The sequence below is a fragment of the Lygodium microphyllum genome, chromosome 16, assembly GCF_053477565.2.
Source record: "Lygodium microphyllum isolate KBCC chromosome 16, Lygodium_microphyllum_v1.1.10, whole genome shotgun sequence".
NCBI lineage: Eukaryota > Viridiplantae > Streptophyta > Polypodiopsida > Schizaeales > Lygodiaceae > Lygodium > Lygodium microphyllum.
In genome coordinates this window covers 6558149-6580470 of record NC_141150.1, presented here as the reverse complement: position 1 = coordinate 6580470, position 22322 = coordinate 6558149, and positions in this window count along the sequence as shown.

Here is a 22322-nt window from a genome sequence, read left to right as displayed (position 1 = left end):
AATATTCTTGAATGGTGACCTCAAGGAGGAGGTTTATGTGGCTCAGTTTCCAAGATTTATGGGCCCCCATTATGAGAACAAATTTTGTTAGCTAAAGGAGGCATTGTGTGGGCTAAAACAAGCCCCTAGAGCATGGTACTAATGGATAGATAAATTCTTTCTAGGTTTGAATTTCAGAAGATGTGCCTCAGATGCTAACTTGTATGTTTATAGGAATAGTGAAAAGCCAGTAGTGATTTTCCTATCTGTGGATGACCTTCTTATTACATGTGACTATGAAGATATGATCCATTAAAATTGAAAGGCTTTGAGCTCTGAGTTTGAAATGATAGACTTTTGAGCTCTAAGTTTGAAATGATAGACCTCGGGGGGTCCACTAGGGTTTACCGTATGGTACCACGTGAGTGTAAGGGAGTGGGGTTATTTAAGGGAAGGAAGGTACATTTTATAAGGTAAGGTCCCATAAATAGGGGGTAGATAAGGGGTATTTTCATATATTTCTTGCACGCAGGTGATGTCTCCTTATTACTACTAGTGAATCCCCCGTGTGATAGACTTGGGCTTTTTGCACTATTGTTTGGGGATTTAAGTCTGACAAGTGCTTGGTAAAATCTTCATCTCTCAAAATAAGTATCCATGGAAGTTCTTAAAAGCATTTGGCATGATCGAATATAAGGATATGGCTACACCTATGGAGATCAATGTGAAATTATCCATTGAAGTTACATTAGCACTAGCAACAGATATTGGGAGGTATAGGAGGTTGGTTGGCAGCCTCATCTACTTGTGTAACATTAGGCCATATATTAGTTTTGTTGTTGGGATTTTGAGTAGGTTCTCAAATAAACCCCAAGAAAGTCATTGGAAAGCTGGGATGCAGGTGCTCAAATACTTGAAGGGAACTCTTGACTATGGTATCACATGCAATTCTGGAAGTGCTCTCATGGGAAATTGTGACTTAGATTGGGCAAGTGGCAATGATTCTAGGAAATTAGTTTCTCGATATTATTTCTCTTTAGGTTCAGGAATTTTATCTTGGATTCATAAGAAGCAACCAACTATGGCATTGTCTTCTACCAAAGTAGAGTACAAGGCAGCTTGCTTTGTGACATGTGAAGCAGTATGGTTAAGGAGGATCCTATGGCATATGGGAGTGCATGATAAAGATCCAAGAGTGCTAAGATGTGATAAACAGAGTTGCAACACTATGCCAAAAATTCCTATTTTAGTGAGATCCAGTATCACTATATGCATGACTTGATGGAGGATCACATAAGAGAGTTGGCAATGTAGGAGAATGGAGTAGATATCTTTAACAATTCTATTATGAGGGATCTCCTTAAAATTTATCTTTAGAGACTCGGCATTGGGCCAAGAATGTAGTTCACCTATGGGTGGATATTGAGGGGGGTGTTAGATATGCTCAATACCCACTCTTGTAAAGTACCACCAATGATCCACGATGCTCTAAGTTATAAGGATCCCATTATGAGGAGAAGTCATGTGTGAGCATAGACATTGGGTAGGTCATGACTTGTATGTCAGGTGGGGTCTATGTGACCAAATTGAAAAAAAGTGACCTTTGTGAACCTAGCTGTTGGGTTAGATAGAGTAGTTATGTTGGTAGCAACTTGAGGCATATTGCATTGAGTTATGGGGTGTGGGAGTCATCAAGAATCCCTATTTTATGGTTCGAGGGCCACAAAAAAGCGGCCCTCAAATGGTTGGGAGATCCTAGGGGGGCTGGTGGCCCTTTTAACAAGGGTACAAGGGCAGTGCCTCCGGTCCGACGATAAAGGAAATATTCCTTGGCTAGCTAGGGATGGTTCATAATATGGTTGGACTTGTTGACTAGACTAGCTTTCCAAGCTATAAATGAAAGACCCCTCTAAAGCCATCATCAATCTACCTTTTCCCTAGTCAGAGTTCTTGCAACTACCCTAAGTTCTTCACTATCATCAATTTGGATCCCCATCTAAGCTTCATAGTGGAAGCACACGGATGGATAGAGCCATCTTTGTATTTGTTCATTTGAAATTAAAACATTCTCTATTCTTCTCATATTTGTTGTGTATTATTTATTACTAGCTCGGATTTTCTCCATTGTATTCTCTATTATTCTCGTATTTGTGTATTCTTTATTCCTAGCTTAGATTTTGTCCGTTGTGCTGTGTAATTTCTACATGTAAAAGATGTGATAAGCTTCTTAAGATTAGCTCAGTACGAGAGAACCCATATTTGAGACTTTTCCAAGTTAGTAAGCCCTTTAATTGAATTGACTAAGAAAGCTAATGCCATGTACATGAAAGGGATCCCAATCCCACTTTCATTCACAATCATAATCGCAATTACAATCAAAGTCTTAAATTTATGGAAAAAGAAGATAGTTTTGATCACTTGTCTCTCCACACCAACTTCATGTGTCCAAAAAAGGTTTTTCCATGAATGACACATTTTTCGAGAAAAGCATGCATTAAAATTGATATGATCTTTCCAAATTGGCACTTGCATGCATTCTACCAAAAACAAAAAGAAAGCACAAATAACACAATATGTTTTTCTTTGTTAATATTAATTATCTTGTGATTAGTTGTGTTTCAAGTGGTATTAGAGCAATTCTGATTTGTGAAGATGGAAAGCTTGCATCAAAGAATGAAGGAGCAAGAAGAACTTATTCAATGTCTTCTTATTGATCTAAGAAGAGAACAAGGTGGCAAGGAAGTTGCAAAGGCATCACGGATTGTCTCGTGAATTTAGAAGGTGAAGCGAATACAACAGGTATAGCCAGATCGACTAGAGAGACACCTTAGCAACCTAGGTCACAATAGTATGTGAAGAGAAGAGAAAGAAATTTTGAATATGAAGCTAGAGAGTCTCTGATTATGCAAGTATTCACATGAAGGTGAAACTGAATGAGTTTGATGGCAAAAGAAGACATGAGAAGATATGGAGGTGTGGCTTGAAGAGCTTGAAAACTTATTTGCACTCCAAGAAATTTCTAAAGAATGAAAAGTTAAGATTGTGAGGCTGTGGCCTAGGCCCTTTTTCCCATTGTCCTCCTATCTTCCTAGCTTCCTTCCTATAGGGCCCATCTACCTTTACAATTTGCACGGCGGATGAGAGCCTGGCACTCTTAAAATAAATCATGGTGCACCTTACCCTCTTTTACAAAAGTATTGACTTGCACTTTTTTTTGTGCGCCTTTCTCCTTTATTTTGGGACTTTTCTACACTTCTTGTGTTTCCATATTTTTCTTGGCACGCCTTCTTTTTCCATTTCGCTTTTGCCTTGGCCTTATCTTTTTCTTTAGATTTTTTATATTTTCCACCTTGTTCGTATGAGGGTTAACACTAAACATTTTTATGACTCTTGAGCCATACCTAGTACTCCCTCTAGGGTCATAAGGCCTTGGGTGTGTATCATATATTAGAGGCTGTTCAATCTCCATATACATGCTATCAATGCACCCATCAATAAATACATTTTTGCATGCATGCTCTTTCAAAGTCGAGCACATAGAAATCTTCTTATACTTGCAATTATATACCACATCAAACTTAAACTGAGCCTCACTTGCATCCAACACATTCTCACCATCACCAAAAATAGTGAAGCAATCCATATCTTGAAGCATCTTTGAGTTGCATATCAAGGCCTCTGACAAAGCATCCGAAACATTTTCCAATTGTGGAGCATTACATCTAACATCCTCTAAAGGCATATCCTCGAGCTCACGAACTGTCTTAGAAATGATAACTTTATCCTGCAAATCATATGCATCCAACAAGTCACCAATCTTCCTTTGAGTCCTTCCATCAAGTAAAACATGATCTTTGTAAACCTCTTCAGATGCATTAAGAAAATCTATGGATGCAATGGCTGACTCTTCCATTATAGGATCTTCCAAGGTATCTGTGGTTGTTTCAATATCAAAATGCCACTTATATCCTAGCTATTTTCTCTCTTGCTTACTATCCTCTTTTTGCTCCTGCCCAATCTCTTTTATAATATGCTCCAGAGGTGGCTAATTTGCAGCTTTAGAAAAATCCACACTTCTTGTCACTTCCTTAGATATCCCTGCATTATCTTCATCTCTCTTTTGTTTCTCTTCCACAAGTACATCTATATTTTGCCATTTTGTTGAATAGTCATCCATTGAATATGCATCTACCAATGATTCCCAACCAGTTATGTCATAAATTTCTTTCCCTGCATGAGACATTTCATTATAAGTAACATTCTTGTTTTCAACTACATGCAAAGCATGTGTCCATATTGTAGCCTTTGGACACTTGGCCATGCATTCTATCCAATTGTAGACCAAAAGTAGAAGCATGTACAACTGGATAAGCATTTCGGACAGCCAAGTCTTCCAACAACTTCTACATACCTTCCTTTCCAAAATTCAAAGTAAGAGGCAATTCCAGATCTTGTGCATGGATCTTGCTATCTTTCCAAAAGATGAGCTGTCATGTCAAGGCCCTTTGATAAGAAGTAAAATCCTTCCTTTCATGCTACAAACTATCACACCACATACATCTTTTTCCTAGTTTAGTGGGCTGCTTCCCATCCCCTTTTCTCTTATTCTTTCTCATCCAATTTTGTGACCTTCAACTGAAGATCTTGCATGCCTTCAACCAATTCATCAAATACATCTTTCTCTCTAACATTGGGAACAATAGCAGGTACAACCATAGGATTAGCCACAGAAGTGGGTGGCTTACTGGATACATCAACTATTTTGCCGATAACTGTGAGCAAGCTAGAGACATGCAATCTTTCTCTTCTTCTATACTTTTTCACAAGTGCAGTAACAGCTTCCTTGACATGCATCCACTTTGTTTTAAGACATGTCTCTGTAGTTTGATCCTCTAGCAAATCATCAAGCTTCTCTTGAAGCTCAGGATCTAGTGCTTGTAGAAATAATTCAATTTTCTGACTTGCAAGAGCTTGTTGTTCTGCAAGATCTAACTGCTCAAATCAATTTTCAAATTCTCTTAACAATTCGGTAGCCACAAGACTCTTATTGGGTTGTAAAACCCACTCCTCAAAAGTCTTCCGTGTAATCAAACTAGTATCTTCAAATGTAAAATTCTTTCATGAGTGTCTTCTTGAAAGCTACCTAGTCAGCATCCTGTATGTACAATTCAGTAATTCGCACTTTCAATTCATGTACAATGATCTAAACAAAGTACTGGCTCCATGCAAGTTATGCCACTCCAAAGAATTCCATATTTTGAGCATATGTATGTACATATGCAGATACATTTGTGCCATTGAACAAATTCATCTCACGCTCAATTGCTTGAAGAGCATTCATTTTGTTTGAGTGGAAGCTTGCATCACCTATTGTTGTTGTTGTACTTGCATAAGCATATTCATATTCTGCACTAGCCGTTGCAAAACATCACTAAAAATTGTGTGTGAAGGTTCTCCCATCTTGTCTTTCCTTTTGACAACCTCTCACATCGGGTTCACCAATGTCGGAGGGGTTTTAGTTGAAAGGCTGTATCCACTAGGGATCATAGATAGAAGGAAGTAGAGGATAGGAGATGGAAGAGAAGAAAAAGAATAGACAAGAGGTAAACACGATAAACACAAAGCACAATCAATCGAATCAATATGTATTGAGAGAACTTGAAATCCCTTGTCTGACACTACTCAAAAGCAATCTCCAAGCATTAGATCTCTTGGAGCTCCCTTGTAGACAAAAAACGGGCATTAAAAAATAGCTTTCTCTCTACTACTCGGAACCCAAATCTGATGGTTCAGTTGGCTCCGAAAGGAGGGTAAAACCCCAAGACACCTAGTTAAGAATCTCGTAGATCACCCCTTCTTCTTCCAGTATTGTTTGCTGCTTGTCAACTACGATCGCGATGCACACGATTTTACCCATTTGTTTTATGAAAATCCCAAAATTGATTGGAAAAGCAACTTGCTTTTTGCATGCCACCCTATTCTAGAAGTTTCCCTATCTTTTTAGGATATGTACAATAAATAATATAAAAAATAGGCTAAAACTATCCAAAAATCTAGTATTTTTAAACCATCCATGCCACTACACTAGCACTAATGACTCAGATGGCATTCATTCTCTAGATCAATAAGAAAGTTGGATGATGATACACTCTAGAGTTTTTCACATTGTGTTCGTGTAGTGGCACAACAACGTGTATGACAATGAGGGGTGGAAACATTGGAAATTAAATATTTGTTGATGATTGGCTTCTATCTCGTAGAGATGGTGACAACTATTTACATGGCACTAATTGTGATGTCATTCCATATCACATGATTTTGCATGATGCTAGCATGGATTATCTAATTTCACATGTTTATATCAACATCTTTTCTATGAAAAAATTTACAGAATGAAACAAAGATATTGATGCCTTGAATTTTGGAGCCTTATAGAGAATACACATGGATAGTCACATGTACTAGAGTGTTCAATCCATAGGTATGAGTGATGCTAGTTCTTTTGTTTAGTGAGCTAAGTATCTTAACTCAATTGGTCTTGGTGGTGGGTTTTCCACCTAGTCTAGTACTTTTTTAAAAATCCCTGTTATACAAGAGTCTAAATCCTATAATGGGTTTATGTAATGGTACTAGGTTAATTTGCAAACTGGGGGGGGGGGGGGGGGGTGGGTTTACTCATAAATACATATACATATCATTGTCTTACTAAGAAGTTTTACATGTGCCTTTTATGCTTTAGAAGAAAGTTTCTTAAGGCCAAGGGCACCTTTGTTAGACATTCAATACGTTTATATGAGAGATTCATCACTTCTCTGATGCATAGGGTTGTAGAGATACCATTACTTTTAGGAAAAATTTGATTTAGAAAAAGAAAGCTTTGGCGAGAAAAGTTCTAGCTACACTAGCACTTGTAATGTCCCTTTTATTCTACTTTCTTGCCTAGGCTACTTAATTTTGTAGTGCTTTTTTGTAAGATTCCATTTCAATATGTATATATATATATATATATATATGAAAGAAAACTATGATTGTATTTTATACCATTTTCTATCAAAGTGAGATTTGAGGAGCCTCAACTTTGCACTAACAAATCTTTGTTTTATACATGTCAATATTTTTGGAAAATAAGCTTATGAAATACAAGCCATTTCATGATTTCCCTATTATACACTATGTATAATTGACATTGAGAGTCCCTTCTAGGATAATAGTTAATACATTGTTTGAAAGTTTTTCTTAAAAACACAATAGAAACATATTAAATTGTGTCGCTCGACTCACATTCATTATGTAATAAGAACTGGTTGTACTTACGTAAGATAGATAGTAGGATGTATTAATATCAATAGATACAGATGCACTAAATAGTGAAATAATGCAAAGATAGAGCCTATTCACACATTTTGTTATGGAGTTATGATATCCATGGTATTTTACCAAAATTCACTATGAAAATAAGATGTTTTTAATTTTATTAATTTTAATTTTTTTTCTATTTGGTGCATGATTTGTGACTTATTTCATGATTGCACATGTGTGATGCTAGTTGCATTATGTCTAGTAGATAGATGGAAGGATAATAATGTGCTTTTTTTGTGGTGATGAGCAAATTATTGGATGGAGTGATATAGAATAAATATTTTGAAAAGATCATTTTAATGCATGGAATTGTATGCTTCATAGCATGGAAATATTATTTTTGTTGGTGCTTCCAAGCACAAGTACTTTGCATGCACACTTGTGCAATTGATTGATTTATTGTAAAAGCATAAAAAGGATAAAATATTGTTTTTGTATGTAAAGCTATTAGATCAGGTTATGATAGACTTATTTTACCAAAAGACAATTATGCAAAAAGCTAAAAAACAAGAACACAAAAAGATACTTTCAATGTATTTTAAGCACAAAAGCTTAATACAATTTACAAATATATGCATTGGGGGGCAGGTGATCACCTATTCATGGGGAAAGGTTATACCCAATCTTGTGCCATGTATGCTTTTCTCAATTCTCTTCTCTCTTGCACTTTTGTACTTCTTTCAATTTTGACTAATAATTTGTGATTATATGGTAAACAACCTCAACATTGGTATTAGAGTAAGATGATTGGTGGACGCATCAACATCAAGTAGGAATCATCCATCTTATGAGGACTCATCACCGTCATCATCAAAGATTAGTCCTTTTTTGGAAATTTATATTACACAGAGCTCATGTTGCAAGGGACTCCCTTTGCCAATATTGAATAAACCTCAAGAAGTGTAAGTCCACCTCCTTTTGATAGCACAAATCTTGAGGGAAAAAAGATTTTAAGGAAAATAAGTACTCATATTCTTGAAGAGCTATCTCCAATGTCCGCATGGAAAACTACGCTTTTAAAAGGCTTATTCTCTTCAAACCATCTAATGTAATGAACAATCACCAATAGTAGTGGTTTACTCTCCTAAGTGGTTTTGAGCCAAAAGGAAGGAGAATGAGATCTAATCATGCTAACCAAATCTCACCGACATTGTAGCATCAAAACAAGCACAATTGTGCCAAAACCTCTTATTCTTCCTTGCCATCAAATGAAGGATAGCCGTGCTCATTCCACTAGGTTTTGATGCCGACCTTATGAGCTTTTAAAAAATGATAGATGACCATTCATATTTCAAAAGGAGGGGGGTGTCTTTAATGTATTTTTGTACATTTTCTCATGGTGGCAACAACTAGGCATCTTGTGTTCTTACTACATGCACACAATCACTATCCCATCTTCAGTTCACTTTGATCCACCATCTCCATCAACCTTGGAATTAACAAACCTTGTGACCTCTCCTTTGACCTCATTTCTACCATGGCAAATAGCCAATTGGCAATTTATGTGGACTTTAATTGATAAATTTCAAAGACTTTCTTATAAGCCTACAATCTGTGACTACTGTAGGCTTAAAAACAAGCCTTCAAAGCAATGCATCCTACCCTCTTGACCTTGGAAGGGTCACTTATAGGTATTGAATATATCACGTGGACTCAAAAGAAGAGATTCTTTCACTACCATTTTTACACATGTTTTACATATAGAAGGGTGTCATATAAAGGGATCATTATAGATTGAATAGAAAAGGGTGCCATATAAAGGGATCATTATAGATTGAATAGAAATGGCTATGTTTAATTTTGAGAAAACTCATAGATAAGGATATTTTTAAGTAATCCTTGAACATACATGATATAGAGGGTTTACATATAGTGTACCCCTCAAGCCCTTGACAAAGTACCAATTTGGCACCTGTGAGGCTTACATAACTTTCGTCAAGATCTATGACTTACAACAAGATGCCCATTATTTCTTTTCATATTTATGTAGTGGTTTGGTTTTGGTGCATAGATCGGATGTTGTATGCTCGTGTAGTGAGCGTCGAAAGGTCCCCAAGAACAAAAGAACTCTACTTTTTGCACAAAATTCAAGGTAGAAAGCATGCACGACATGAACAAGAGACCAATTGGGTAGAATCTCCCCCCATGCCTTGTGTGAGCAATCCACAAAGCATGTATTTTATGTATTAATCATCTTCAAGCTCAAATAATAGCCCAAATTACAAAATAGCATGCTTTTGTCTTTTGAGTTTGCTTTAGCACAAAATAGAAATAAAGCTAATAGGCGGGAGCCCAAAGAGTCAGGCATACCCAATACAATGTCCAAATACAAATATCATAATCGTGCGCCCATGCACATACAAAATAATAAATAAATATTCAATGCCTTAATAAATAGGCGCAACAAAATATATGCGCCATGCCTAAGGTATGCGCCCATCAAAATATAAGTGATAACTTGAATAGACGCTATCCTCCAATGCTTTCCTCTGCCACTACTGCTATCTCTACACATCAATTGAAGCATTCACAATCATTAGTAAAATAATACAATTAAACCGACAAAAGTGAATACCTAGCAGTTTTCAGCTACATAAATAAATCAACTGGTTAGAAATCAATCCTAACCTTAATTTATCATGAGTGCACACTCTAAAATCATAAATGTTTATTAATTTAATATGTATTTTGTGGAATCACCCGCTATGGAATCACCCATGTATACACTAAATTAATGAAACGCCCGAAAAGGATAGGCATCCCCATCAACTTCTCGCACAAAGAATCCACTTTGTGTATGAGCCCGGGTCAACAAAGTTTACGGAATCCACAGTAAAACCTCACAAAATCCACCGTGGCATGGAATCCACCGTGAAATATGCCTCCTGGCATCATACCCCCGGGGTGGGATAGCAATTTTCCTCAATTGCTATTAGCTCAATGTGGAGCTAACAGAGTGGGGAAAGCATTTAAGTCTCTAGCGTGCATCCATTGGGCCTCTTCAACAGGATGGTTTTTAAACTTGACCAAATATCTAGAATATCTATGGCCAGTTCTAGTAGTCATAAAGTCAGTATCTATGATAGCTTCAGGTTCAAGGATTTCAGCCTCTTCATCTAACAAAGGTGGGTTTTCATAAACAGGGTGTACAGGTAATTGGCCTCTAAAGGGTCGTAATAAACTAATATGAAAGGTGTTGTGAATTTTCCAGTGTGGTGGTAGTTCTAACTTAAATGGATTGTCATTGATTTTATGAACGATCTTAAATGGTCCATAGAATCTAGGTGCTAATTTCACAACTAGGTGTTTATCTACACTTTGTAATCTACGTTTTTCTATTCTTAACCAAACATAGACATCAACTTTGAAATTCATGGCCTGTATTTTCTTATTAGCTTGCTTTGTATATGATTGCTGGGCTTTGGCAATCATGTCTTTAACCTCATCAAAAATAGTAGCGTGCATGTTAGCAATATCATCAGCACTCTGAATTCTATTTGATAAAGATGCAATAGGTGTATACAATCTATAACCATAAATCACTTCAAACGGTACTTTCTTTGTAGCTGTGTGTGGTGTATTGTTATATGCAAACTGTAGTAAATGCAAATGTGTGTCCCATGTCTGTGGTTTAGAAATAGTGTAAGCACGTAAAAGATCTAAAATAGTACTGTTAGTAGCTTCTGTTTGTCCATTAGTTTCAGGATGAAATGCATATGAAAAATCAATCTTTGTTCCTAGGTTAGTAAACAAAGTAATCCAGAAGTTATTACAAAATCTAGAATCACGGTCAGAAATAATAACTTTTGGTAATCCATGATTGGTGAAAATAAATTTCAAAAACAATTGTGCTGCTTGAGATGCTGTTGAAGTTTTCTTACATGGAATGAAATATGCTTGTTTACTAAACCTGTCCTACAACAGTCCAAATCATATCATGGTTAGCTTTAGTGTTAGGTAAACCAATAATAAAGTCCATAGAAATCTGTTCCCATGGTCTTGATGGAATAGATAAAGGCATAAGTAAACCATACTGTTTACCATGATGTCTCTTAACTCTTTGACAAACCAAACATTCAGAAACAAATTTAGATACATCAGTGTCCATATGTGGCCAATAAAAATCTTTAGTCAATGTACGTAAAGTAGATATGATACCTCTATGACCTTGATATGGAGGACAATGAATCTCATTCAAAACAAAAGATCTAAATGGGAGTGTAACACATAATCTCTTTTCATAAAACATGAATCCATCATGATAAGACAGTGAATCAATAGGAATCCAGTTATTTCCAACTAATTTATTCCAATCAGCATGAAAAGTAATGTCCTAATGATAAGTATCTTTCATAGGAGTTAGAGAATCAAATGATATGATAGAAATATTATAAATGGTGGGTCTTCTACTTAAAGCATCAGCTACTACATTTTCTTTACCTGGTTGATATTGAATAAGGGGATGAAAACTTTGAATAAAAGCTACCCATTTGATATGTCGGTCAGATATTTGAGGTTGAATAAGGAGATATCTAATGCTTTGTTGGTCAGTCTTAATCATAAACTTGGAACCCATTAAATAATGTTTCCATTGTCTTAAAGCTTGTACAACAGCTAACAATTCTTTATCATATGTGGAATATTTAAGTTCGGATGGTTTCAGTTTATAGCTAGAATAGGCTATGGGATGATTATCTTGCATAAGTGCAGCTCCTATTCCAGATCAGCTAGCATTAGTAACTACTAAAAAGAATTGTCTATTGAAATCAGGTAGTTGTAATACATGAGCATGGGTTAATGCATGTTTCAATAAATCAAAAGATTTCTGTTGATTATCAAACCAATGATAAACAATACCTTTCTTTAAAAGTTTAGTCAAAGGCAAAGCAAGTAATGAAAAATTTCGTATAAACTTCTTGTAAAAACTAGCAAGACCTAGAAAAGAACCTAACTCATGCACATTTTTGGGTATAGGCCAGTTTAATATTGCTTCTATCTTCTTAGGGTCAACCTTAATACCTTCTGATGATACAATATGACCTATATATTCAATTTCTGTTTGAAAGAACTCACTCTTTTCCGGATTAGCATACAATTGATTATCTTTCAACAACTTGAAAACCAAAGACAGATGTTCATAATGTTCTTTCTCATTTTTACTGAATACCAAGATATCATCAAAGAATACTATAACACAATGCTGATATTTCAAAAATATGCAATTCATCATTCTACTAAATGTAGCGGGTGCATTAGTCAATCCAAAAGGCATCACTAAAAATTCATCATGATGAAATTGTGTTCTAAATGTAGTCTTAAATATATCAGATTTATCTAATCTCACCTGATGATAACCAGATTTAAGGTCTATTTTACTAAAAATGGCAGAACCTTGTAGTTTATCCATAAGATCATGTACCCTAGGAATTGGATATCTATTCTTTACAGTAATCTTATTTGGGGCACGATAATCAATGCACATGCGATAAGTATTATTCTTCTTCTTTACCAACAAAACAGGTGTGCCAAATGGAGAACTAATAGGTCTAATTAATCCTTTGTTTAATAATTCCTCAACTTGATTTTGAATTTCTTTCTGATCAATCTGGTTATGCCTATATGGTGCTTTACAGGGTGGTTGTGTACCAGGAATTAAATCTGTTTTTTGGTCTTCAGGACGTGAAGGAGGTAGTCCAGGTGGTAGATCTTCAGCAAAACAATGTTTAAATTGTGCAAGGAATTCTTTATGCCTAGGGTGCATATGTTTTTCTTTAGCTTGAAGTTCATTCACCCAAACTAGATAAGATTTACTACTTTTGTGTAATGCACGTTGTTGTATTGCTACACATTCGAGGTGTGAAATCCACCCAGATGTTGTGTGTGTGACATTTGTTACTTTGTACATACTTAGTTGTTGTGTTTACATTTATTTTCTGCGTGTGAGTATAGTGGAGAGAAGTTTGGAGGCATAGTGGTGGGCATGAAGGGATGCTTTTAGCCTATGTTGAGCAGGGCTAAGGAGAGAAGGCTTTACATTGGACAAGCGTTACATGTTGATGCCCTTCAGAAAGGATTCACATCAGACATTTATGTTCATAGTACCCTGGTGTCTATGTATAGCAAATGTGGGAGCATTGTAGAAGCAGAGAATGTGTTTGATGGGTTGTATGAGCACACTGTTGTGTTATGGAATGCTTTGTTTTCTGTCTATCTGGAGGTTATGATCTGCTTCCTGAGTTTGGAATGGCACTTATCTGCACATATTCATGTATGGTTAATGCTCAAGCCCTCTTCAATGGAATGCTCGAATGGAGAAGGCCACTTTTCTGCTTTAAAAACAAAAGGAGACTGCTTTTCTGAGTGGAATATATAGTGCTGGGGAAGAGGACAAAGGGGGCGTGAGAAAGAAAAAGCAAGAAGGACTATTTTTGAAAGGGGAGTTTTGGAGGCAAAAGGGGGCTTTCGTTCTTCTCTCTGCAAAAAAATTTTATTTATGAATTTATTAAGAAGAAGAAAAGAACCTTCTCTATTTTTCCGCGGGAGCCTCATTCAGGGTCGAGGATTCTACAGGATTTCTCATCAGAAACCACTAGGGGGGAAGCTTCTCAATTCTCCTGTTCGAAGAGCAGCCGTTGAGAAGAAGAGAGATTGGTCACGGAGACCAGCAGCAGACAGGAACGCAGGCGCAGAGAAAGGAACCTGAAGAAGTGCTGCAGGCTCTCCACAATCTTCATTTTCTATGGTTGTCCTACAATGCTGTCGACAAGCTCCTGTCTCAGAAGCTATAACCACGTCGAACTTTACCCATGCCAGGCTCACAAGCTTCAGGACAATGACCTGCTTATGACGGAGATGATCCAAGAACCTTAGGAGACAATAGAAGTGTTACTAGTAGCTGCAGCAAAGCTGTTCGTTATGTTTCAAGGGATGAGATCAAAGCAATGTCTCCATCACGAAGAGATGGGATTGACTCAGCAACAGAGAACGACCTTCGTAGATCATTTTGCAGGTTCTTGAGGGAGCTTGGAATCAAGCTAAGAATGCCCAATGTTGCAATGGCCACATCCACTATATTTTGTCATCGGTTTTACCTTCATTAATCACACCATAAAAATGATCGATTTACAATTGCAACAGCATGTATGTTCTTGGCCGGCAAAGTAGAGGAACATCGGAGGTCTCTTGAAGACGTGGTTGCTTTGGCATATTGTTTGCAGAACATGAATAATCCTGTAGTAGCTCAGGAGATGAGAGATAAGGATTTGTGCAAGAAGCAAAAAAAAGAGCTTGTGCTAGTTGCGGAACAGATTGTTCTTGTCACATTGGATTTCAACCTCCAAGTTTTGCATCCCTACTGCCGGACAATTCTACCCTACAGCTGTTCACTTCTGCAACCAGAAAAGCCATTTTTCAATAAGAGGAAACGTGGATACTTGAAGCTTCCATGAACGTGCTGAAAAAGACCATTCTACCCTTCATTGATGATATGCTTCTGAATTACTGTGGCTGTCATTTGATGATGTTTCAAGCATTCATTTCAGTTCAGAGAACCTCAACATTACTGGAAATCCACCTTGACAAGATGTGTATGCAGTCACAAAGCTAGAAGAAACATGCTATTGTGTCCTTTTAGAATCATGAACTGATTTCTATTGTTCGTCTAACAAAAATCTGTGACACTTCTCCAACCAGTTTAAAAGCAAACACTGCTCCTGAAAATTTTATTCTTGTCTGAATGAAGAAGAAGAGCCAACCTTCCATACTATTTATTTTTACAAGGATGTCATCAGCTTTATGTCATACTAATCAACCTTGGTTCCATTGATCTTTTTCTGAGCTGCAATGTGGGCATTTACAACAGTAAACATCTGTGCAAGATTATTGAATCCTGGGGACAGCTGCTGTGCTTTCTGAAGAAACTTGAGGACACCACTATAACCATGGGCTGCAAGCTTCCTCTCTGCAATATCCCGTGTTTCCACTATTAATATTTGTGTTCATTCAAGAATTACAGCAGAATTTCAGCATCATAGCTTTTCTGGAGCACAGTACAACAAAAAAAAGAAGGAGACTTGCTGAAGGATTGTTTAATTGAAGGACTGTTAACACTGACAGGATTGCAATTCTTTACTAAAAGAAAATTGCACAGAGATACTACTTTTGATTACTCTATGTTAACAACAGTAGACAGCAGTAAATAAGAATAATTCAGCTTGATTGATCTTCCATCTCGAAATTTATCAAGGTCTTCTGTAGACGCGGCTTTGCTTTCGAAAACCCTTCGACAACGTTTAACTTGAGTATGAGTAAGCAGTGGAAAATTATTAAATGCGTGCATACCATACAATGTAATGTGTTTTCCTTGAAAATGAATTTTAATTGAATGCGTGGAATAATCTATGTCAGGATTATGCTGATGACGCCAAGGCATACCTAAGATAATATCACTGGACTGTAATGGTACAACTAGAAAATTTCTTCTTTCAGTGTATTCACCAATTTGAATTTCTAAATCATTCACCTCTTGTGTTCCATTATACCTTGTGCCTAAGAATGTTGCTTTAATGCGATAATGCGTAGGAACAGTTTGTAATTTCAATTCTTTCACTAACTTTGCAGAAATAAAATCATGTGTACTACCATCATCATGCAAAATAATCTTTCCTTTTCCATACACTAAACATTTCATTGTCAACAAAGAATGTGGAGTTGGCATACCTGGTAAAGTATCCGAAGGAGTAGTAATGTCGTCCTCATCTTCCGTAAAGTCAAGAATTTCCTCATGTTCTTCATCTTCCATTGCTCCAAGATAGTTGATATGGATAGGTGGCTTCTTCGATTGGCAATTGGCTGCTAGATGTCCAAGTTGATGGCATTTGTAACACACTATAGGTTTGGCTTAGATACATTGTTTGCAATGGCAGGTAGTGTAGGAGTATTAGGATTTGGCTGTGAGGATGGCTTAGGGTTTTGATTGGTATTTGTTGGCAAAGGAGGTGGTTTTGTCCAAGACTTACGGAAAGATGATGAAGGAAATCGACTTTGATTGAATATTCTAAAATTTGAATTGAATTGCTTTGAACCATAGTTACCATTTTCTTGAAATTTTTGTGGACGCTTGTCTCTTCCTTGAAGCTTGTCTTCAGTGTCATGAGCTAAAGAAATTGCATATTCAAGAGTTGCAGGCTTGAACATATTAACTTCAGCATAGTAATGCCCAAGTAATCCAGACATAAACTTGCGCTTGTGAGTCACTTCAAGTACGTCTTCAAGCATGCGTAGTTGGAGTAAGGCGTTCCAAAAGCGTTCAGTGTACTGGGAAATAGGCTCACAATCTCTTTGCTGAAGAAGGTCCCATTGCTTTATGGTTTTTTCATGAAATTGTGGAGGAAGGAAATTCTGCATAAACTTTTTGAAACTCTCCCAGGTAGTGGGACAATCTATGCTCTTATGAACCACGGTCCACCAAAGAGATGCTCTATCCACTAAATGATTAGTGACACACTTGATTTTATCTTTTTCAGCGTATGTCTCTTCATGAAAGTAATCATCAAACTGACTGATGAATGCAAGAACAGTCTTTCCATCTCGAGTGCCATTAAAAGTACGGAATTTGAAATTTATTTTACTTATCTTTGTTTCTTTGCGGATGGATTGAGCTTCGAGAGTCGCATCGATGGTTCGTCGGATAAGATCTTCGGGTTGTGGTCCATCTTTGTCGGTAGTCGATCATTGTAAATTGGCCAATTGAACTTGCAAGGCTTGTCGAGATCTTCGTTCTTCATCCAACTGCATCATAATTAAATCCAATTTTTGTTCCATCGTAGGTTCAGGAAGATCGCCTTCAGCCATTAAATCATCCATATTTTGTTCCATCATCTTGTAAAAAATTCAAAAGACCTCACACTCTCAAAATCCAATTAGTGGGATGAGTGTAGCTCAAAGTCGGGTGTACAAGGCTTATAGATTTTTGTTTGGCTTTCACGGTCTTCGACTTTTGCGGTTGCGGGATTTGAAATCTTTGTAAAATCTGCGTATGACCTTCTACGTGTGCTGAAATTGGTTCAGCAAGTCTGTGTATGCGAACAGAGTCTTCCAAGGAACAACTTTGTAGTTCAGTGCTTCTGCGCAGGAACAGTCCTTATGGGAGTTTTTGGCATAAGTCAATTTTGACCTCTACTGACTTGCAGAACTTGCAGAGTTGCAGATTTTATTGAACTTGTCCAACTTGAAAGATTTTTGTGACTTTAGATTTGATTGACTAAGCTTGTAGCTTAGTTTGTTACAAACGATGAATTTTAGGGGGGGGCGTTTTTCAGCCGCAAAATTCACACTGAGAACATCCTGATGCACCGATTTGAAAAAACTGGATTGAGTAAGCTTTTTAAGCTTACTATTAAGCCTTTTAAACTATCAAATAAGCTTTTAAGCTTTTGGGCTATGGATTTATTGTCAAACTCTTGAGAAGTAAACGACTTGTAGAAGGAGATTTCCTTGTGGTCCTTCACTTCCCCAGGCCGGTCCTTTGCGATCAGAGGCTGTAAACAGAGGTTCTTGACCGCCAGGAATCCACCCATATCGACCGTTTGTGATGAAACTGACTATAGAGCTCGATCGTTCCAGGAGCTCCGCCTTCACGCAAGATGGGTAGCGATTGGAAGCTCTCAATCTCAGCTTCGCTGTGATACCACTGGTGCACAGATCTGATGCTCTATGCTCGCGTAGTGAGTGTTGGAAGGTCCCCAAGAACAAAAGAACTCTACTTTCTGCACAAAACTCAAGGTAGAAAGCATGCAGGACATGAACAAAAGACCAATTGGGTGCAATCTCCCCCCATGCCTTGTGTGAGCACTCCACAAAGCATGTATTTTATGTATTAATCATCTTCAAGCTCAAATAATAGCCCAAATTACAAAATAGCATGCTTTTGGCTTTTGAGTTTTCTTTAGCACAAAATAGAAATAAAGCTAATAGGCAGGTGCCCAAAGAGTCAGCCATATCCAATACAATGTCCAAATACAAATATCATAATCGTGTACCCATGCGCATACAAAATAATAAATAAATATCCAACGCCTTAATAAATAGGCACGGCAAAATATAGGCGCCATGCCTAAGGTATGCGCCCATCAAAATATAAGTGATAACTCGAATACATGCTATCCTCCAATGCTTTCCTCCGCCACTGCTGCTATCTCTACACATCAACTAAAGCATTCACAATCGTTAGTAAAATAATACAATTAAACCGACAAAAGTGAATACCTAGCAGTCTTTAGCTACATAAATAAATCAACTAGTTAGAAATCAATCCTAACCTTAATTTATCATGAGTGCGCACTCTAAACTCATAAACATTTATTAATTTAATATGTATTTTGCGAAAGTACCCGCTATGGAATCACCCATGTACACACTAAATTAATGAAATGCTCGAAAAGGACAGGCGTCCCCATCAACTTCTCGCACAAAGAATCCACTTTGTGTATGAGCCCCGGTCAACAAAGTTTACGGAATCCAGCATAAAACCTCACGGAATCCACCGTGGCACGAAATCCACCGTGAAATATGCCTCCTGGTATCAGGTTTGCGCAAGTAGATAATGAACACTTGTTTGGAGATTCAACCAATCGCAGAATTATAAATCTAGCATTTTCAAAGCTCTAAGATTTCTAAATTGTCATCAACAAACAAAGTATTTCTCATGAAGCATCAAGATTAGAAGTATAGATGCATCGATATAACTTAAACATACAGGAGCATATTCATACAAGCCATGTTTCTTTGAAGGTGAGTACCAACCCCCCTTAGGTCTTTGTAGGTTGATAAAAAAATGAGCTACTAGTAATTGGACTATACAATAGAAGGAAAAAAGAGAATCCATCATCACAAATGCCTTTTTTCCAACATGCTTTTATTCTAAAGTTACCATACTCTATGACAATGGGTTTTCAAGAGATGTGGATAACCTTAATATATCACTTACTTAGATTAAAATTCTTTGGACCTCGCAATATTGCGTTTTAATTTCTAATAACTCTAACAAAATTTTGTATAAATTTAGGATTTAGAAATCATGTTACAAATAATACTTATTGAGCAATCACCTTGTTCTCAAGGATATCTTGTTGTCTTGCTTTGTTTTGTATAAAATTAGGACACATAGATTGTTTTTGTATTAAATATTCCTATCTATGTTTATGTTACATTGAGTAGCATGAGTATTTTCTCGTTGTAGTTTTTTCTAAACAACCTTTTCAATGGTATTAGCATTATTATTCATTTTGTTGGGAGCATAAACTTTAGGATTATGAGGCTCAATTTGACTATTATTAGAAAAAAAGAAGCCATAATATGAAAATAGACCTGATTTCTCAAGAGGTTTTGCTTCAATGTTATTATTTAAAAAAACATTATACATGTTTTATTTTAAAATATCATTAATCATGTATTGAATGGACTCTAGACTAGAATAGTAATTTTGGAAAAACATGTTGATGTGACTTTTTTTTCTCTTATCTAGAATGGATTATGTTAGTCCATGACCAAAAGAAAGATAAAGCAATAAATTTAGTAACCAAAGATGTTTAACATAATGGGATCTAGAAATAAGTAGTTAAGCATATGAAGGAGACTTGAAAAATGATTGCAAAAAGAAAAGGACTAATAATTAAAACTTCTTTCAATCTGAACCTTGTATGTTAGATAGGAGTTTGTTTTATGAATTTATCTTAGTATTATTGTGGAGTAAATGCCCTAAATAGTACTTCAAGTACCTAAGGACCTAAACCTTTGTAGGCTACAATGTTAGCCTCCTTCAAATTCCTTTTGAGCTATTTGAACAAAGACTATTTCTGTCCCTTATCTCAAGTCTAGGATATTATTATTAAAGTCGACAAATCATCCACAAGTTTTAGATAATTTGCTAGAACTTCATATTGAAAAGAGGAGGCAAAACTATTGGAAGGCATCCAAAAAATAAATTAGCTCCAAGATACTATGGGCCATTCTGTATTATTTATAAGATTAATATGAATGCACTTAGATTGAGAATTCCTTCTCATTGACATATTCATAATTCTTTTCACATCAGTATATTGAAACCTTTTAAGGGAATACCTCTTATTACGCCTATTGTAGACAACCAAACATTGTTTGAGGAAGAAATCTAAAATTTTATTTCTGAAGTAATTCTTGACTATGACTAGACCGCAACTAGAACTAGAAATCAATATCAAAGATATCTAATAAAGTACAGAAATCATTCTATGGAAGAATCTAAGTGGATTCAAAAGTCAGTGATAACTCTAACCTAAGACTATCTCGGAAATGCATATATTTTAGTCACATGAATGAGCACAAATTCATGGTATGATGTGGTGTTTCATATAAAATCCATCGAATCTTACTTTCATAGAAAGGTGCAGATTCATTGCATGAGGCAATACTAGCATGTGGCTAATCACCTGTGTAATATTTTTTCTTCTATTAATTGGGGTCATTTACTTTTTAGCCCTTAGAAAATGTTATGGAATCTATGATTTGTCGTATAAGTGCACATGTGTGATATTGATCACATTATGCCTAATAGATGGAAAGATACTAATGTGCTTTGTGTTATAGTAAGCAGATTATTAGAGGAAGTTATGTGAAATAAATATTTTCAAAAGCTCATGTTAATGCATGGATATTGTACACTTTATAGCATGGAAATAATATTGAAAATTATATGCTTTATAGCATGAAAATCCTATATTTTTGTAGAGGCTCACAAGTGCTATTATTTTCGAAAAAATAGTAAAAGCTTAGAAAGACTATGTATTATATTACATCTAAAATTTATTTATTATACAAGCTTAAAAAGGCTAAAATATTATTTTCAGATGTAGAGCTATTACAATAGGTTATGCTCGATTTATTTTGCCAAAATTAAGTAGTGCAAGAAAAGGAAATGTTAGCATATAAAAAGATGTCTTCAATGTATTTTGAGCACAAAAGCTTAGTACACTTTATGAATACATGCATGGGGGAGGTGCTCATCCATGCAGGGGGGAGATTATACTCAAACTTGTGTCATGCGTGCTTTCCTCAATTCTCTTCTATCTTGTAATTTGTATTTCTTTAGATTTTGACTAATAATTGGTTATTGTATGGTGAAGGGTCTCAACACATTCAACATCTCACAAGTGATTGCATTATTGCATCTAGACATACATATGTTATCTATTACAAAGCACAAGTGAATATGATTAAAATAATCTCAATATATAGCCTATTCTTATTCATAGTATTTTATAGATTTAGGCACAAATCACATCATATATTGCACGCAAAGCGTGGTATTTCTAATTCTTTGATGTGTAAAGAGAAGCAGCTATGTGATAGCCTAGCTACTCCCCTTTGTTTACAAAAGCGCAAAGTAAACAAGGTGAAGTCACATGATTTTTGCAAGTCCAGAAACCTCACAACACATGATTGGTCGGTTTGGCTAGCAATGGTGCTTAGGGTAGCTAGTAGTGTATTTTCCTTAAGATGTGATGCTAAAATATGCTATATATGTGTTCCAGAAGAGAGAGATGCAAGAAGACTTGCAATCTTTTATTAAATTTTTTTTCAATAGAAGTGGTTCAAAATCATTATGATCCTGAAAAGCCAGAGTAAGAGATCTCTTTTTATATGATGTAAATGACCCTCCCACATATGAGGGATGTTGTTAGGTAGAACTAAACTTCCCCCTTCAAAATGACGATATACTTAGCATAAGAAGGGTTGTGTGCCGTGCGTACAATCTCTTCACCAAGGAATTGGGTTTTTTGAAAATAGGATAGCCTTTTCTAAGGACAGCCTTTGTTCATTCTTGCCTATCGACCGTCAGCTGCTGCTGGTGAGCTGTCGAGTCTGGTACAAGAAAGTTGAACGTTGGCACGGAGATGTAGTAAGGTCGATGAGATGAGACCTTTGCTCGACTTTTATTTTTTCTAAAG